Genomic DNA, 19051 nt, shown 5'->3' with positions numbered 1-19051 from the left:
CCCTACTAGACCTTCCGCAGCCCCGGCCTGAGGCCGGGGCTGCAGAAAAACCGGGCCGTAAGCGAATCTGCTTATGCCGGTTCAAGCGAGGTCTTAGCCCGGCCTGACCCCAGAATCCCTTGTGCGTCATCTGGATGCACAGGAGGGAGACCGGGCCTCACACCACACTAAGGCTTCGTCTAGCAACGGCCATGGTCTCCTGTGCCTGCTGTAGCCTGTTCCTGACTTCCTGTGATTCCAGACCTTGTCTGACCTTCTGCTTCGCCTGACCATGCCTTTTGCCTCTGGCCCTGCTTGGACTCTGTTTTGCCTTTGGACTCTGAACCCTGCTTGTCTCTGGACCATGCTTTTCACCTCTGGTCCTGCTTGGACTCTGTTTGCCAGTTCCACCACTGTCCATCCCGGCCTTGGCATTCCTGCGCTGAGGCCTTGCTGCCCCAGACCCTGACAGGGGCAAAGTGGAGGATCTGCTTCATTATTTGTTCAACTGCCCTATCCTCAAATGTGCTCTAAATATTTAGGGTTCTATACGTGTTTACTCAGAAGTAAGTCTCTCTCTGTTCAACAGGGTTTACTCAAATGTAAGCATGCATTTGATTTTAGTATGACTTGAATGCAAATGCAGTTGAAATCAATGGGATTTACTCTTGAGTAATGGAATAAAGCCTGGGCAATAAATGAGTGCCATTAAACACACACACACACACCTGTGATTCTGCCTAAAACCAACCCTGTGAAGAGTCAGTGAGGGGGAGGTGTGTTAGTGGGAGAGGGAATTTAAAATTCCTTGAAAATCAAGGGATGAACCGATCTGATTCAAACTTGGCATGCCTAAAGCCCTACTTAAGCACTCACAGTCCCAAGTTTCATCTCTTTATCTTTAAAAATGAGGGAGCTGCAGGCAAGGAGGGTAGGGTTGGAGCAGCAAAAGTATGTTAGACCAGCTCAGCACAAGCCCATTCATTAGATATGGGGGTGGAGGAGGAGAACTGCCTGCCCTCCTTTTTCATCAGCAAGCTCTCCCTTCAAAGCACACTCCCACAACAAAGGAAATAGCAAGACGATGGCACTACATAGGGGCTGAAGGGCACTTTAATTCCATTTGGGGGAAATAATCCAGACTTTCCCCACTCTAGGAAAACACAAAAAAGGGGTGTTTGCAGGACAGGCACGATGTTATCTGAGTGCTGCACTGCAAAACTGCAAACCAGGCATGACGACAGTGCAATGAAACGCTGGTGTGATGGAGCCCAAGGGATCCATCTAGTCCAGCATTCTGTTCACACAATAGTCAACCTGGTATCAACCAGAGACTCAAAAGTAGGACATGGTGCAACAGAACCCTCCCACCCATGTTCCCCAGCAACTAGTGTATACAGACATACTGCCTCTGATACTGGAGACAGCCCTCTCTTCCTGAAATTTGTCCAACTCCCTTTTAAAGCCATCCAAACCGGTGGATACCATCACATCTTGTGGCAACAAATTCCATAATTGACTTTGTGCTGTGTGAAGAAGTACTTCCTTTTATCAGTCCTGAAACTCCCACTGAGCTGGGGGAACAGTCATTTGCCTTAGGCTCCCTACTGAGCTTTCAGCTGCAGTGAGATTTGAATGGGTGGATTTCGAGCCCTCCTCTCACATTCATCATTATGACTAGTGTATGAGCTATAGACTAGTGTTTATCGGTGTGGGGTTTTTTTTATTTATTTATTTACTTAAAACATTTATTTGTTTGTTGTTTATTCGTTCAGTTGTTTCCGACTCTTCGTGACTCCATGGACCAGAGCTTTCTGTCGGCCGTTGCCACCCCTAGCTGCCCCAAGGTCAAGTCTGTCACCTCCAGAATATCATCCATCCATCTTGCCCTTGGTCGGCCCCTCTTCCTTTTGCCTTCCACTTTCCCTAGCATCAGCCTCTTCTCCAGGGTATCCTGTCTTCTCATTATGTGGCCAAAGTACTTCAGTTTTATTTATTTTTATCAGTCGGGCCTCCAAGGGGAGGGCATTCCACAGTTGGGGTGCCACAACAGAGAAAGCCCTCTCCCTTGTCTCATCATAGCGAATGTGTTGTGCTGGTGTGATGTGGAGAGGGCCACCTCCAACAGATCTCAAGTCTCAGGCAGGCAGATATAAGGAGAGGCTTATATTGAGAGACTTCCCCTCTGTGGCTCTCCACCCCGCCTTCTTCCGCCGAGCTCTTCATCCCGGCCGGCAAGGAGGGAGGTGGGTGGCAGCGGCGGCAAGGACGCCTCTTCCTCGTCTCTTTTACAAGCAAGTTACATGATCGTTTTCAGGGTGCACTGGGGGCGGATGGAAGCGACCTGAGTACGACGTGTGGAAGAGCCCTAGGACATGGTGCAACAGCACCTTCCCACCCATGTTCCCCAGCAACTGTTGCTCACTGGCTTATTGCCTCGAATACTGGAGATAGCACACAACCACCAGGGCTAGCAGCCATTCATAGCCTTCTCCTCCCTACCGGGTTTTTGGTTGATGCAAAATTTGAATGGGTGAGTTTTAAGCCCTCCTCTCACATTCATCGTTCTTAACCAAGGCTAAGAGCCATAAAGTTCCCCTCTGTGGCTGCTCCACTTCTGGCTGCCAGAGCTCTTCCTCCTGTTCAGCCTCTGAGAGGGGTTCATGCACGGCAAAAGTCCCTCCCTGACACACTGTGTATCACTCAGAGCACAGAAATACACCGCTGCATCTGCCAGAGTGACGTGGTGAAAGAGAAGTGTCGTAGACTTCTTGTCCTTAGTAACAGACAATGTGCAGTCTGGATCAGTACTTTTGTCGGTCTGTCCTGGGTCTGCACCAGCAATGTACTGAGGTCGGTGGCCAGGGAGCTGACGGTACCACTGGATCATTTCTGATGTAACAGAAGAAAGTTTGCAAGTAAGGTTGTAGGACGTTCTCTCAAGGGCTGTAGCTGATCCCAGCTGCTCAATCTTCTGAGCTCTACCTGGGAAACCTAAAACAAGATAGATATATATATAAAGGTAGAAATTTCATCAAACCCTGATCAATAGCATATTCAGAGAGATCTACAGTATCTTCCAAGAAAAAAGCCTACAGCAAAATAACAAGGTAGGATTTATTTATTGTAGCATTTTTAGTCTACTCCATTCAATGTAAAGAATCTTCTGCCCCCAAAGTGGTAGCAAGAACATTGAAGTAGCATTGCAAGATCAAACATATGGAATCATTGTTCACCCAGTCTCACTATCAATTCAAAGTAGTTATTTCTAGATCCTCTCAGAAGTGCGAAACAAAGCTCTTTGAAGAGAGACTGAAACAACTGGGCAGGTTTAGCCTGGAGAAGAGAAGATTGAGGGGAGACATGATAGCACTCTTCAAATACTTAAAAGGCTGTCACACACTGGAGGGCCAGGATCTCTTCTCAATCCTCCCAGAGTGCAGGACACGGAGGAACAGGCTCAAGTTACAGGAAGCCAGAAAAACTTCCTGACTGTTAGAGCAGTAGGACAATGGAACCATTTACCTAGGGAGGTTGTGGGCTCTCCCACGCTAAAGGCATTCAAGAGGCAGCTGGATAACCATCTGTCAGGCATGCTTTAAGGTGGATTCCCTCAATGGCCCTATAGGACCCTTCCAACTCTCCACAATTCAAGAAGGACGCAGACAAGCTGGAGCGTGTTCAGAGGAGGGCAACCAGGATGATCAGGGGTCTGGAAACAAAGCCCTATGAAGAGAGACTGAAAGAACTGGGCATGTTTAGCCTGGAGAAGAGAAGATTGAGGGGAGACATGATAGCACTCTTCAAATACTTAAAAGGTTGTCACACAGAGGAGGGCCAGGATCTCTTCTCGATCCTCCCAGAGTGCAGGACACGGAATAACGGGCTCAAGTTAAAGGAAGCCAGATTCCAGTTGGACATCAGGAAAAACTTCCTGACTGTTAGAGCAGTGCGACAATGGAATCAGTTACCTAGGGAGGTTGTGGGCTCTCCCACACTAGAGGCCTTCAAGAGGCAGCTGGACAAGGATCTGTCGGGGATGCTTTAGGGTGGATTCCTGCATTGAGCAGGGGGTTGGACTTGATGGCCTTGTAGGCCCCTTCCAACTCTGCTATTCTATGATTCTATGATTCTGTTCTATGATTCTATGGGCTTAGTAGTAGCAAGATCCATAATTCTGGTTCATTAGAATTATGAACCAGATCCATAATTCTGGTTCATGCACAATATTTTCACTCCTTTCACAAGGTTGGATTGATGTGGGGAAAGGACGGGGGTAGGGGTTTGATTGTTTCTTCATTTGCCATTCACCAAACATTCTCTTCCATATTTTAAAGAGAAGGAGTTCACAGGTAATGTAGTACAATGTTACAGTCCCATAGTTCTAGTCCATGATCTTGGCTCAGTGGTCTTCTCACCTCTTTCTTTAAAATCTCTGTCTTCTCAGTTAAATTCTGATCCATCGTATTCATCAAACTTGCAGTATCTGAAAAAACTGTTAAGTCTTTGCTTTTTGGCTTTTAGCATGTGGGACATTGCCTTTGAGGATGCTTAGCTCAATCCTGTTGCTGCTACAACTGCTGTTTTCCTTCTTGTGGAAATCTGGATTATCACATCATTTTTATTGATGTGTTTTATTGATGGCTTTCTCTTCAAATTTCTTATTGATTCATTAGAAATTCTTTTATTCCAGATTGTTTATTTATTTATTTATTTAGAATATTTAGATACCGCTCCCCATTGAAAAATTTCAGAGCAGTGTACAAGGTAAAATGAAAATAAAAACAGAATAAAACAGTTAAAACAATTTTTTAAAGAAGCAAATTCAAGGCTGCATATTAAGGAAAGGCTTCCAGGAATAAAGATGTTTTCAGGAGGCGCTGAAAGGAGTACAAGGTTGGAGCCTGCCTGACCTCCAGAGGCAGAGAATTCCATAGGAGGGGAGCCACCATGCTGAAGGCTCTTCCCTTGGTAGACTCCAATCGGAGGATGGATCTATGTGGAAACACCAGGAGCAGGCCCTTGGATGACCTCAGTTACCAGGCAGGTTGATAGGAGAGAAGGCACCCTCTCAGGTATCCTGGTCCCAAGTTGTTTAGGGCTTTGTACACAAGTACAAGAACCTCAAACCTGGCCCGGTAGCGAATAGGCAGCCAGTGCATTTCCCTCAGAAGAGGAGTTACATGCTGGAAAGGGGCAGCTCTAGACAACAGCCAAGCTGCAGCATTCTGCACTAGCTCCAGCTTCAGGAGCAGCTTCAAGGGCAGCCCCACATAGAGTGTGTTGCAGAGATTTCTGTCTCAATACCTCTGTTAAGACAGAAATATGCACTAAACCAACACTGAATAAACAAATATATTAATAAATAAATCCCAACATTCAAGAGATAAACGGAGACCAGGTTTCATCAGGAATACACTTGAAGATGGAATGAGGGGGTGTGCACGCGTGTGTGTTCTAAATGTCAGGTGGCAATATTAATTTCCTGTAGCTCAAGCGTATGTTAGGTGACATTGAATTAAGTCCCAAAGAATTCAGTGCCCCGACCCACAGGTATGCAACACCTAGATCTCTACAATGCAGATACATTAAATGCTCGAGTCCCATTCCTTTTTCCCCCTTGCAAGTTTTTGATGAGCTCCTCTCTTGCCCAACCTCACTGTGTCACTCACAGCACAGAAGTAGACTGCAGAGTCTTTCAGCTCACTTGCTGGTTTCTCCAAGTTGTAGGTCTTCTTCTCCTTTTTAACATGGTTGGCCTTGAAACCTTGATGTGCCCCCTCTCCTGTTACATACTCTCCAAAAAAGAGCTTGGGAGGTTGACCAGGATGCTGAATATACCAGAATGGGTTGTCTGAGGTATATGATGATTGATAGCTACAGTTGAGGGTTATACGGTTCCCTTGGCTGACAGTCACAGGGCCTTCTGTTTGGTCAACTGTCTGGCCAATGCTCCCTTCTGGACAGAAAATAATGGCAGAAGAGATGATGTTAGATGGACAGGTGAATGGATAAACAAGTCCAAAACGGCTCCTCTTGGCTTCTTACGAATCACTTCAGGAGTAATCTATTCTCACGTCTCCCCTGCCCCCAATATTCATCATCGTCTTGCTGCATACAGTCATTCTAAAGACACATTAGGCATTTTCATACATGCCACTAAAAGGGCTTTAAAAAACCCCAATATATTTAATTAGAATATTTTGTATAGACTTTTTCTCTCCATGTATTGCACAAATAAAAAACCTTGCTTAGTTATGTAGCACTTCAAACTACTCTTCTGCTTTCTACCTAGAATCAACAGCACTTACTACACACTTGTGGGATCTACTTTTTTATTTTTAGTGTGTGAAACTCATGATGAACTAACAAAGGCTAGGTGTAAAATGGATACACCCAGAATGTATGCATTCTGAGAGCAGGAATGGATTTTGAAATGAAGAGAACTCTCTGTCCATCCGAGCAAGAAGGCACTCCTGGGTACCTCAAACTATATTCATTTCGCCACTACAATTCAGGACTGGAGGCTGAGCGATTTTCTTGCTCCTACTGTTAAATAAGAAAGAGTCAGGAATCCTTGCAGATCACCTGCAAACCACCCAGACAACTTCCACGCATCTGAATCTACCTTCTTCTAGCACAGGTTTAAAGGATCTCTTGAGAACTCAAGGCTGCATGAAGCGAAACAAAACAAGACCTCCTACCATCATGAGGAAATGAGTGACTTACTCAGGAATGGCAGGAGGAACACAGCAAAGGCCCAAAGAAGAGACATTTTCCTGGATCAGGGAAGAGAGGACCACCAAAGGATTTTAGAAGGACTTTGATATTCTTCTGATCAGCTTCTGGGCTTTGCTCTGCAGACTCTGCTATAAGAGAAGATGTGATGAAATGCAAGAGGCTTCTTCCATTTAGTAAGTGTTTTTTTTAAAAAAAAAAAAAAAAAAAAAGCTGTGGATGATGAAAGAAGAGAAAGCCATAGGATGTGGTTAGTGGTCAGAATGATAATGTGTGATGTAGGAACTCAATGTTTGACATTTTATAGGTCACACAATATGGGTAGAACTGACTCAACATCACCACCTTGTGTCTGAAAGCAACATAACAACTCCAAGTACAGAGAACGGTGCATTGGGCAATAGAAATATATATATTAAAATCATTATTATTTTATGTATTTATTATTAATAATAATATATTTCTTAGCCACCTCTCCACTTGGATCAAGGCAGGGAACAGCAATGAATATAAAACACATTAAAAACATTAAAAACATAGCATACATGTTTAAAACATCCATAAAACATTCTAAAAACATTCTAAAATTTCACTGGGTAGGCCTGCCGGAATAGATCAGTCTTTATTGCTTTTTTAAATTCTAAAAGACTGTCAAGTTGCCGAATCATCTCCAGCAGGCCATTCCACAGTCTGGGAGCAGCAGAAGAGAAGGTCCTCTGGGTAACAGTTGACAATCTAGTTTTGGTTGACTGAAGTAGATTCTTCCCAGAGGACCTGAGTGTGTGGGGCAGATTGTATGGGAGAAGGCGATCCTGCAGGTAGCCTGGACCCAAACCATGTAGGGCTTTAAAGGTAATAACCAACACTTTGTACTTCGCCCGGAAACTAATTGGAAGCCAGTGAAGAGATTTTAAAACTGGTGTAAGGTGGTCACCCCTAGGTGTACCAGTGGCCAGCCTGGCTGCCATATTTTGGACTAATTGAAGTTTCCAGACTAGGCACAAAGGTAGTCCCATGTAGAGCAAATTGCAGAAGTTGAGCCTCGAAGTTACCAGCACGTGCACTACTGTCTGTAGGTCTTCCAATTCTAGGAAGGGTCGCAGCTGAAGCTGATAGTAGGCACTCCTGGCTGTCACATCTGAGCTGTCATTTGGAATGCTGGATCCAGGAGCACCCCCAAACTGCGAACACAGTCTTTCAGGGGGAGTGTAGCCCCATCCAGAACTGGTTGACACACCTCCAAACCCAGGTCAGAGCCCTTGACAGCAAGTACCTCCATCTTGTCTGGATTCAGCTTCAGTTTGTTTTTCCTCATCCAGCCCATTACTGCCTCCAAGCATTCCTTCAGAGGAGACACACTATCCTTAGATGACACTGTTGTCAAAGGCATAAAAAATATATATTTGGGTGTCATCAGTATACTGATAGCACCCTGCCCCATGCCTCCGGATGACCTCTGGATGATCAGGTTGTGCCCAAGATAGAACCCCAAAGGTGATTGACACTTAAATGTGACTTACAGTTATGTTTAAGCTTTCGGGTCTCCACTCAAAGGGCAAAACTAACGCTTTGACCACCCTGTAGTACAGACTGAATTTCTTTCTTTGAACTTAGGAGTTGCAAGTTTTCCTTTAAATTCCAGATGTGGAGGAGTGTGCAGCTCCAGATATATAAATGGAGACTTGCTATCTGATTTCATCTTCATAGAACTAGAAGACAGATCTTATACTTTGGACCTCAAGGAATGTTTTAAGATATTTTATGAATTTATTCCTGTTTTTGCAATTTTATATTGTATTTAATTCTTTTAGCTTTTTATATTTTCCAAAGATGATTTCTATTACTGGGCAAAAAATATAATGAGCCTGTTCAGACAACATGCTAAGCCACGGTTAGGCCAATGACCCTTTTGCAGCAAATGGTTAGTGGGCGTGTTTAAACTGTGATTATGTAGCCACTGTGGTTAGGAATGGTTCATATGACACATGGTTCCCACAACATGCTAAGCCATAAAGTTTAGCTCAAAATGCTTAATCACTGTGACTCAGCATCTTGTCTGAACAGAGTCAATGAATTACTGAAAGAATAGAGTTGTGTGCAGATTTAGGGCTCATCTACACCAAGCAGGATATTCCACTATGAAAGCAGTATTTTAAAAAGGCAGGAACCACGCTACTGCTTTATAGCAGCATTGAAGTGCACTGCAGGATCTACACTACTGCTTTATAGTGGCCCTGTAGTGCACTGACAGCTGTTGGGGCCCATGACACATTATTATTATTTATTTATTTATTTATTTATTTATTTATTTATTTATATAGCACCATCAATGTACATGGTACTGTACAGAGTAAAACAATAAATAGCAAGACCCTGCCGCATAGGCTTACATTCTAATAAAATCATAATAAAACAATGAGGGGAAGAGAATGCACCAAACAGGCAGTATAAAAGTCAGAACAAAATCAAGTTTTAAAAGCTTTAGGAAAAAGAAAAGTTTTTAGTTGAGCTTTAAAAGCTGCGATTGAACTTGTAGTTCTCAAATGTTCTGGAAGAGCGTTCCAGGCGTAAGGGGCAGCAGAAGAAAATGGACCACTATATACCACTTTCATAGTGAAATATCCTGCTTGGTGTAGGTGAGCCCTTAAAGTGGATCAACTGAGTTGCTGGAAGTGAACTTTTTTGCCCCATGAAATTGCTCACCCCTGTTGATTGGGGTGAGATGTGAAATGGATGCTTTTACCTCAAAACTGGGCAGAGTGACCTTCCAAGAACAGAGCTCTTCCTCGCAAAGAAGGCAGATCATGGACCCAACTCCTCTATCATACTGTTTAGTTAGCACAACAAAGAAGAGATAACTATGTTTGTTGGACTATTGGGAGCCCATTTGTAAAGTTGATAAGACCATGATGGTTGAAACAACAAATAAACAAAAATGACACATACAAAATAATAATAATTGGGAGCCCAATTTTACTGTGAAACAGATACATGGACTGACCCTCAGTGAATGTTCTGCATAGTACTGACAGCAGGAGACGGTCAGTATTAGGACACCCACAGTGAACCACACAGGCATTTTTTACATCCATAAATATTTGGCAACTGTTCGGATATATGTTGTGATGGATGGATAGCTGGATGGATGTTGTGCTTGTGATATGGTTGGTATTCTGGATTGCAAAAAAAATGTTTATTTATTTAAACTGCTTGTCTACAGCTTGATATGCTAGGATCTCTAAGCAGATTACATAAACACTGCATGGAATACAATGTTTTAAAAACCCCAAGGTGAAACAGTACAAAACAATAAATTCATTTACAACATTACATGAATCATAGAATCATAGAATAGCAGAGTTGGAAGGGGCCTACAAGGCCATCGAGTCCAACCCCCTGCTCAATGCAGGAATCCACCCTAAAGCATCCTGCACTGTGGGAGGATCGAGAAGAGATCCTGTCCCTCCTCTGTGTGACAACCTTTAAGTATTTGAAGAGTGCTATCATGTCTCCCCTCAATCTTCTCTTCTGCAGGCTAAACATGCCCAGTTCTTTCAGTCTCTCTTCATAGGGCTTTGTTTCTAGACCTCTGATCATCCTGGTTGCCCTCTTCTGAACACGCTCCAGCTTGTCTGCATCCTTCTTGAATTGTGGATATTAAAACAGCACAGTGCAATTAGAAGTCAGGGGATGCTTGAGTAAATTGATATGACTTCCTGAGAAAGCTAAAGCTCTCCAAGGTTTCCACCTCTTGGACCATACGAGAGAGTTCTCCAGAGGTTGGGTACCACTACCAAGAAGGCCTTCCAACACTCTTGACCTCTAGTAATTACCATTACATAGTGTGGGGTTTGGCTTTTAGGCATGGAGTGGGAAATCCAAAAAGAAAAAGGACACATTTTAAACATTTCCTGGAAAATTGTTATTGGAATCTGGATGATTCCAACAGAGTCACACAAAACCAAACCATAAGAGCAAAAGGGTAAGAAAATAACCAGGGTAAATGCATCACCCTCTCCACACCTGCTCCCATAGAAGTAATAAGGACATTCAAGTAGGTTTGCTGGATCAAACATGTGAAGTCATTTTTCAGTCAAACATATGGACTCATTTTTCAGTCTCCAGTTTCCAATTAGGCAATTCCAGATCTTTGCAGAATTTGGGCTCGTAGTAGAAGAATCTATAATGCAGGTTCATCGGTGAATAGTCTATGCACAATATTTTGGCTCCTGTTGTGGGAATGATGCAGGAATAGGCCTGTTGATTGTTTTATGGTGTCTTCCAGCATTTTGCTGTTTTGCTATTATGCGATTTATCAACTGTCTCATTAATAGGAGTCAGTTCACATAGGGTGACCCTATGAAAAGGAGGACAAGGCTCCTGTATCTTTAACAGTTGCATAGAAAAGGGAATTTCAACAGGTATCATTTGTATATATGGAGAACCTGGTGAAATTCCTTCTTCATCCCAACAGTTAAAAGTGCAGAAGCTATACTAGAGTGACCAGATTTAAAAGAGGGCAGGGCACCTGCAGCTTTAACTGTTGTGATGAAGGGGGAATTTCACCAGGATCTCCATATGTACAAATAGCACGTGCTGAAATTTGCTTTTCAATACAACTGTTAAAGATACAGGAGCCCTTTCCTCCTTTTCATATGGTCACCCTAGTTCACAGCTATTTTGAACCATGTTTCAGTCCACCAATTCTTGTCCTTGAAATTCACTCACTGGTCTTTTGAGCTCTTTCCATTAGACCTCTGGCTCCTTCCTCAAAGTTCAATCCTGATCCGTTACATTCATCAGATTTTCAGAGTGTGCAAAACTCTTAAGTGTTGTTTCTTTGGGTTTTGAGCTGTGGGATGTTTCATTCCTTTGCAAATGTCTTGTCTGACACTGCTGTTGTAATTGTTTATGCTGACCATATGTACAAGAGGACAGGACTCTTTTATCTTGAACAGTTGTGTAGAAGAGGGAATTTCAGCAGGTGTCATTTGCATGCATGCAGCACCTGGCAAAATCCCCTCTTCATCACAACTGTTAAAGCTGCAGGAGCTATACTAGAGTGAAGGGCTAGTATAGGGCTAAAGAGGGCAGGGCTCCTCCAGCTTTAACTACTGTGATGAGGAGGGAATTACACCAGGTGCTACATGCATACAGCATGCATGACACCTGCTGAAATTCCCTTTTCAGTGCAATTGTTAAAGATACAGAAGCCCTGTCTTCCTTTTATTATTATTATTATTTATTTATATAGCACCTTCAATGTACATGGTGCTGTACAGATAACACAGTAAATAGCAAGACCCTGCCGCATAGGCTTACAATCTAATAAGTTGTAGTAAACAATAAAGAGGGAAGGAGAATGCAAACAGGCACAGGGAAGTGTAAACAGGCACAGGGTAGGGCAAAACCAACAGTGTAAAGTCAGAACAAACTCAATATTTGAAGGCTATAGGGAAAAGAAAAGTTTCGAGCTGAGTCTTAAAAGCAGTGATTGAGTTTGTAGTTCTCAAGTGTTCTGGAAGAGCGTTCCAGGCGTAAGGGGCAGCAGAAGAAAAAGGACGAAGCCGAGTAAGGGAAGTGGAGGTCCTTGGGCAGGCGAGAAGCATGGCATCGGAGGAGCGGAGAGCCCGAGCGGGGCGATAGTGTGAGATGAGAGAGGAGAGATAGGCAGGAGCTAGGCAGTGAAGAGCTTTGAAGGTCAGTAGGAGAAGTTTATATTGGATTCTGAAGTGAATTGGAAGCCAATGAAGAGATTTCAGAAGTGGAGTGACATGGTCAGAGCGGCGGGCCAAGAAGATGATCTTAGCGGCAGAGTGGTGGACAGAGACCAGCGGACTGATGTGAGACGAAGGAAGGCCAGAGAGAAGAAGGTTGCAGTAGTCCAACCGAGAGATAACCACCAGTGCGTGAACGAGAGTCTTGGCAGAAGAGACAGACAAAAATGGTCGAATCCTGGCAATATTATACAGGAAGAAACGACAGGATTTAGCAACTGCCTCGATATAAATGGTTGCTCTAGTTGTCCTCATCTTCTGCCTTTATCCTCTACTATCTCCTTTCTCTCTTAGTGCTAGAACTTTTATTGCTCTGTTGTATTGGTTGTTTTATATTCACAGTTGATATTTATGTATTACAGTTCATTTCTCTTACAGTTTGGTATCAATACAAGGTCGTCAAAACTCATTATGAGTTTTAACAAATCAATGATGGCTTTGAAGTTCGATCATGAATACTCAAGTGGAGCAACAGAGGTGTTGTTGTTGTCGTTGTTGGTGTGTGTGGGGGTTATAATGTGTCAGATGGTACTATTAACTTAGGGTGACCATATGAAAAGGAGGACAGGGCTCCTGTATCTTTAACAGTTGTATTGAAAAGGGAATTTCAGTAGGTGTCATTTGTATATATGGGGAACCTGGTGAAATTCCCTCTTCATCACAACAGTTAAAGCTGCAGGTGCCCTGCCCTCTTTTAAATCTGGTCACTCTATTTAACTGTGAATAAACAAAGCTGTATTGATTGAAATTCAATTTAGTAAGTACCACAGGATACAGTGACCTTACTCTCAGATGTTGAAGCATAAGATTGCAACAACCTAGATCTCTGCAGATACTGTAAATGCTCCTCCCCATGGCTTTTACTCCTTGCAAGTTTTTGATGGGGTCCCCTTCTGCCCAGCCTCACTGTGTCACTCACTGCACAGAAGTAGACTGCAGAGTCTTTCAGCTCACTCGCTGGCTTCTCCAAGTTGTAGGTCTTCTCCTTTTTAACATGGTTGGCCTGGAAACCTTGATGATCCCTCTCTCCTGTTACATACTCTCCAAAAAGGAGCTTGGGAGGTTGACCGGGATGCTGAATATACCAGAATGGATAGTTTGTGGAACCTGGTGCTTCGTAGGTACAGTTCAGTGATATACGGTCCCCTTGCTTAACCATCGCAGTGCCTTCCGTTTGGTCAACAGTCTGTCCAGTGCTCCCTTCTGTAAAGAGGATAATGGCAAAAGACATTATCTTAGATGGGCAGGTGAGCCGATGGAGAAGTCCAATGATCTATTCTTGCTTCTCCCCCACAATATTTACTTCATCACTGCAGCCAGTCATTGTAAGGACACACATACCACCAAAATGGCTTTTAAAAGAGTATATTTCATTGAACATTAGATGCAGGTTTTTCATTTTATTTTATTTTGCTCCATGTCTTATACAAATATAAGACCTATCTTGGTTATATAACGCTTTGAGTTATAAAACATCCCCTCTTCTATTTTCTATCCTGAATCAACAACACTCATTACCTATAAATGTAATAAATATTTCAAGCTTCTTGGATCTACATTATGAGGAGGAGGAGAAGGAGGAGGAGGAGATTGACCAGCCAAGGCCTGATATAATAGACAAACAGAATAAATAAATTCAGGGACACAGGATGTATTTTGTATTCAATAGAGTTCACAATCCCTCAGTCCCTGGGTATCTCAAGCTTTCTTCACTTCAAAATGAAGAAAGCTTGAGAATTTAGGAGTAGGGGAAGTAATTTGGTTGCTGCTGCTTTTAAAAGCTTTGGGGAGTCAGAAATCCTTGTAAATCTGGTGCAAATTAGCCGGACATCATCTTATAGAGAATCTGGGATACACTCAACACTCAAAACAAACAAACAGAAACAAACCAAGACCTCCTAGCATGGCATGGTAAGGAATGACTTACTCAGGACTGACATGATGAAGAGCACCAAGGCCCAAAGAAGAGACATTTTCCCAGATCAAGGAAGAGAGAACCACCAACGTATTTTGAAGGAGTTTGTTATTATTCCGATCAGCTTCTTGGCTTTGCTCTGCCGACTCCACTGTATGAGGAGATCTGATGAAATGCAGCAGGCTTCTTCGACTTTTTTTAATTTCTAAAAAGCAGCAAAAGGGAAGAAAAGAGTAAACCACAGGATGCGGTTAGTGGTCAGGACTCTAATGTGTGCAGTAGGCAACGCCGCGTTTTGGAGGTCATGGCATAAGGAGAACTTGCTCAACGTCTCCACCGTGTGTCTGAAACTCACACAACAGCTTCCAGTATAAGGTAGAGAGTATTGGGCTATAAAAACATAGGAGTGACTTACGGTTAAGATTGATCATTCTGCCATGCCCGGCACAGCCTGGGCATGGGGAGAGGAGGATTGCGGGCAGGGCAAGGGAAGAGGCATGCCCAATGGTGATTGGGCATTTGGGTTTGGCGCCACTGGGCTGGGAGGGGTGACCCAAGAAACAAAAACTGGGCACTTACCCTCCCAAGTTCTCTTTGCTTTGCTCAACTTGCGGCCTTGGTCTCATCTGCTGCCTTCGACGGATAGGATGACGTGACCAGCCAGCTTTGGAGCAGCATCATGGGAGCAGCAACTCTTCGGCCTTTGGCGTTGGGTTCCACCCCCTTTTTTTCCCCTTTCGGTGCTGAAGAGCATCACAGATGGAATCTCGGCTTTCAGCTGGACCCAGAAAGGCTTAGTAGCTGGGTGAGGGCATAATTTGGTCACATTTCATTACCAGCAGGTAGGAACGGGCATCCAGAGGGATTGGAATGTTGAGCATTCAGAGTGCTAAAAGTCCTTTAAAAGTCCTTTAAAAGTCCTTTAAAAGTCTGCTAAAAGTCTGCTAAAAGTCCTTTAAAAGTCTGCTAAAACCCAGAAAGGCTTAGTAGCTGGGTGAGGGCATAATTTGGTCACATTTCATTACCAGCAGGTAGGAACAGGCATCCAGAGGGATTTTGAATGGTGAGCATTCACAGGCACTGTTGCGGTGACAGGTAATTCCCAAGGGCTCCCAGAGTTGAGCCTTGTGGTCGGGCTGGGAGAGAAGGATTACCTTTCTCACCCCACCTTGAGCCTAGTGGCCTGGGTTGGGGGGTGACAAGGGAAGGTCTCCCTACCCTGTAAGGGGATGGCCAGGGGGAGGGTGAAAGAGGCAGTGCCAGCCCACTGGACAAGAATGCTCACCCTTACGTAGCAAGGCCTGTGTGCCCAATAGGATTACACCCCTTTGCAGTTCTTGAATAAATGTGGCCCCTGTTTAAACCCAAAGTTCTGTGTGTCGTCTCTTTATTCTTGCGTCTGTCCCACAATGTGCTTTCCTGACTCCACGCAAAGAACAGCTTGACCTCCTTATAATTGGGTCTGAATTTCTTAATAGAAGCTGGAAATTGCAAGTTTTCCAGTGGGTTCCAGATGTGGGCTACTTTGGAGATTTGCTATCTGATTTCTTGGTGGCTTGGAGCCAGAGCTTGACTGGGAATCTCCTGAGACCAATACTGGAATGGGTCAGAGGCAAAGAGGCAAAAACATACAAAGACAGACAGTCAGAAAGAACTGGAGGACAAGACAAATGATTTTTTGCCATAACATTTCCCTTTTACAGTTTCTTCCCCCTCAGTGAGTCTTTTATCCAATCACATTTAAGCTACCCATCCCAGAGAGAGAAGATGCAGGTTTATACTGTAATTTGGCACAACAGAGGAAGGGCGAAGTATAAAGTGCTGGTTATCACCTTTAAAGCCCTACATGGTTTGGGTCCAGGCTACCTGTGGGGTGGCCTTCTCCCGTACAGTCCATCCTGCACACTCAAGTCCTCTGGGAAGAATCTACTCCAGTCAGCCAAAATTAGGCTGACAGGTATTACTCAGAGAACCTTCTCTACTGCTGTTCCCAGACTGTGGAATGGCCTGCCGGAGGAGACGCATCAACTTAACAGTCTATCAGCATTTAAGAAAGCTATTAAGACTGATCTCTTCCAGCAGGCGTACTCAGTGGAATTTTAGGATGTTTTTTAAATGTTTTTAGGATGTTTTAACATTGTGTATTATGTTTTAATTCAGTTTTATGTATTTTATATTTACTGTTGTTCCCCGCCTCGATCAAAATGGAGAGGCAGGTAAGACAATAATAATAATAATAATAATAATAATAATAATAATAATAATAATAATAATAATAATAATAATTCTGTCTCCAGGATTAGGCTGTGTATTACTGTGCTCTGATTCCCACAGTGAGTCATTCTTGACTCTGCATCCATATGAAAAGTGGTGGAGGGATGCTCAGATGAGCGTTGAAACAAATCTAAGGAGTTGTTTGGGGTTGCAAAAACGCTAACACATGTTTGGGTAATGTAAGTTAAGCACACACATTGTAAAAGCAACAACACTGCTTCGGATCCAGGGGTTTGTAGAGGAGGAGGAGGAGGAGGAGGAGGAGGAGGAGGAGGAGGAGGAAGAGGAAGAGGAAGAGGAAGAGGAAGAGGAAGAGGAAGAGGAAGAGGAAGAGGAAGAGGAAGAGGAAGAGGAAGAGGAAGAGGAAGAGGAAGACATGATATATGGGAAGATAGTGACACACATGATTGTCTGAAATCTCACTAGAAGGATTTTGGATTTAGCCTTTCTTCAGTCCACCAGAATCAAATTACAGCAGAACTGGGGTATGTGTGGACCATAGGAAGAATGGGAAATTTGTCCTATATCAGAAATGTATCCTACCATTCCACTGGTCTTACTAAGCCTGTTAGAACAGAAAGGTGAAAGGAAATCAATGGCTACCTCTAAGTAGATATCACTTGCACTGGGCCACTCATCATGCTCTAAAAATGAAGTACAATTAACATTATTAATGTCACCTCAATGGGTGCAGACACCGTCCAGTAGTGGCTGAGCACCTCATTGGTTCCATAACACAGAACATCTCACTTTATACCTGCACTGTTGCCTTTATCCCCCTTGCAAGTTTTTGATGGGCTCCTCTTCTGCCCAACCTCACTGTGTCTCTCACAGCACAGACATAGACAGCAGAGTCGTTCAGTTGGCTGGCAGCTTTCTCCATGTGGTAGGTCTTCTCGTTTTTAACGTGGTTGGCCTGAAAACCTTGATGATTCCCCTCTTCTGTTCCATAGTTTCTCAAAAAGACCTTGGGAGGTTGACCGGGATGCTGAATATACCAGAATAGATAGTCTATGCTAACTGATGATTGATAGGTACAACTGAGGAATATACGGTCCCCTTGTTTAACAATCACAGTGTCTTTTGGTTGGTCCACCATCTGTCCAATGCTCCCATCTGTATAGAAGATAATGTCAGAAGTGAAGATGTTAGATGGACAAGTGAACAAGTGGACAAGCAAGTGGATACTTCCAAAATGGATCCCTTTTCTCTTAGCTTCTTTCGTTATCATTTCAAAAACAATGAATTGTCACTTCTCTTCCCTCAATATTTACTTAATTGCTGACTTGTTGCAGCCAGTCATTCCTGGGATACAGTGGACTTTACAGGGGGGAATAGCACTTAGAACCTTAAAATCCCACTCTTCTGCTTTCTGTCCTGAATCAACACCACTCATTTCAGGTTTGTGGGATTGACATCATCATCATCATTATTATTATTATTATTATTATTATTATTATTATTATTATTATTATTATTATTATTTTCCAAGATCCACCACCAACCAGGGCCTGGTATAAAAGGTTTACATGTGAAGTAAATAAATTCTGAGCCTAGGAATGTATTTTCAGTTAAATTTTATACAGGAATCTGTTCTACTCCTGGTTACTTCAAGCTCTCTTCATTTCAGCAAAAGAATTTAAGACTGGGGGGGGGGATAATTTTCTTGCTGATGCTGTTATACAACTGAGAGTCAGAAATCCCTGTAGATCTCCTGCAAATCACCCAGACGTCTTCCAGTAGATCCCAACCTACCACCCTCTACTCCAAATTTAGAGGATCATGAGGCTACATGAATCAAAAGCAAAATGAAAAGAAAGAAAAATGCTCCTAAAGCATGATGTGGAGATGAATCACTTACTCAGGATTGACATGACAAACACAGCCAAGGCCAAAAGAAGAGACATTTTCCAGGATTGAGGAAGACAGATCCTTCAAAGAATTTAGAAGGACTTCGGTATTGTTCTGATGAGCTTCTGGGCTTTGCTCTGCAGACTCCACTGTAAGAGAAGATTGGGTGAAGTGCGACAGAAGTCTTCCACTTTGTAAACTGCTTTCTCTCTAAAGTAATTTTTAAACAGCAACTAAAATTAAAGAAGAGTAAACCACAGACTGTGGTTAGTGGTCTGGATGCCAATGTGTGCAACAGGGAACTCAATGTTCGGTTGACATTTTTAGAGGTTTCACAGTAAGAGTAGAACCTAATCAACATCACCACCTTGTGTCTGGAAGCCGCACAACAGCTTCAAATACAAGGAAGAGAGCATTGCGAGAAGGAGAAGGAGAAGGAGAAGACTCCAAGTTTTAAAATTTATTGTTTACTTATGTATATTTAACAATCACCTTATGGTCAAGACACTGCCCCAAA

This window comes from Elgaria multicarinata, chromosome 11 (assembly GCF_023053635.1).
Source record: "Elgaria multicarinata webbii isolate HBS135686 ecotype San Diego chromosome 11, rElgMul1.1.pri, whole genome shotgun sequence".
Classification (NCBI taxonomy): domain Eukaryota; kingdom Metazoa; phylum Chordata; class Lepidosauria; order Squamata; family Anguidae; genus Elgaria; species Elgaria multicarinata.
This window is presented reverse-complemented; position numbering follows the sequence as displayed.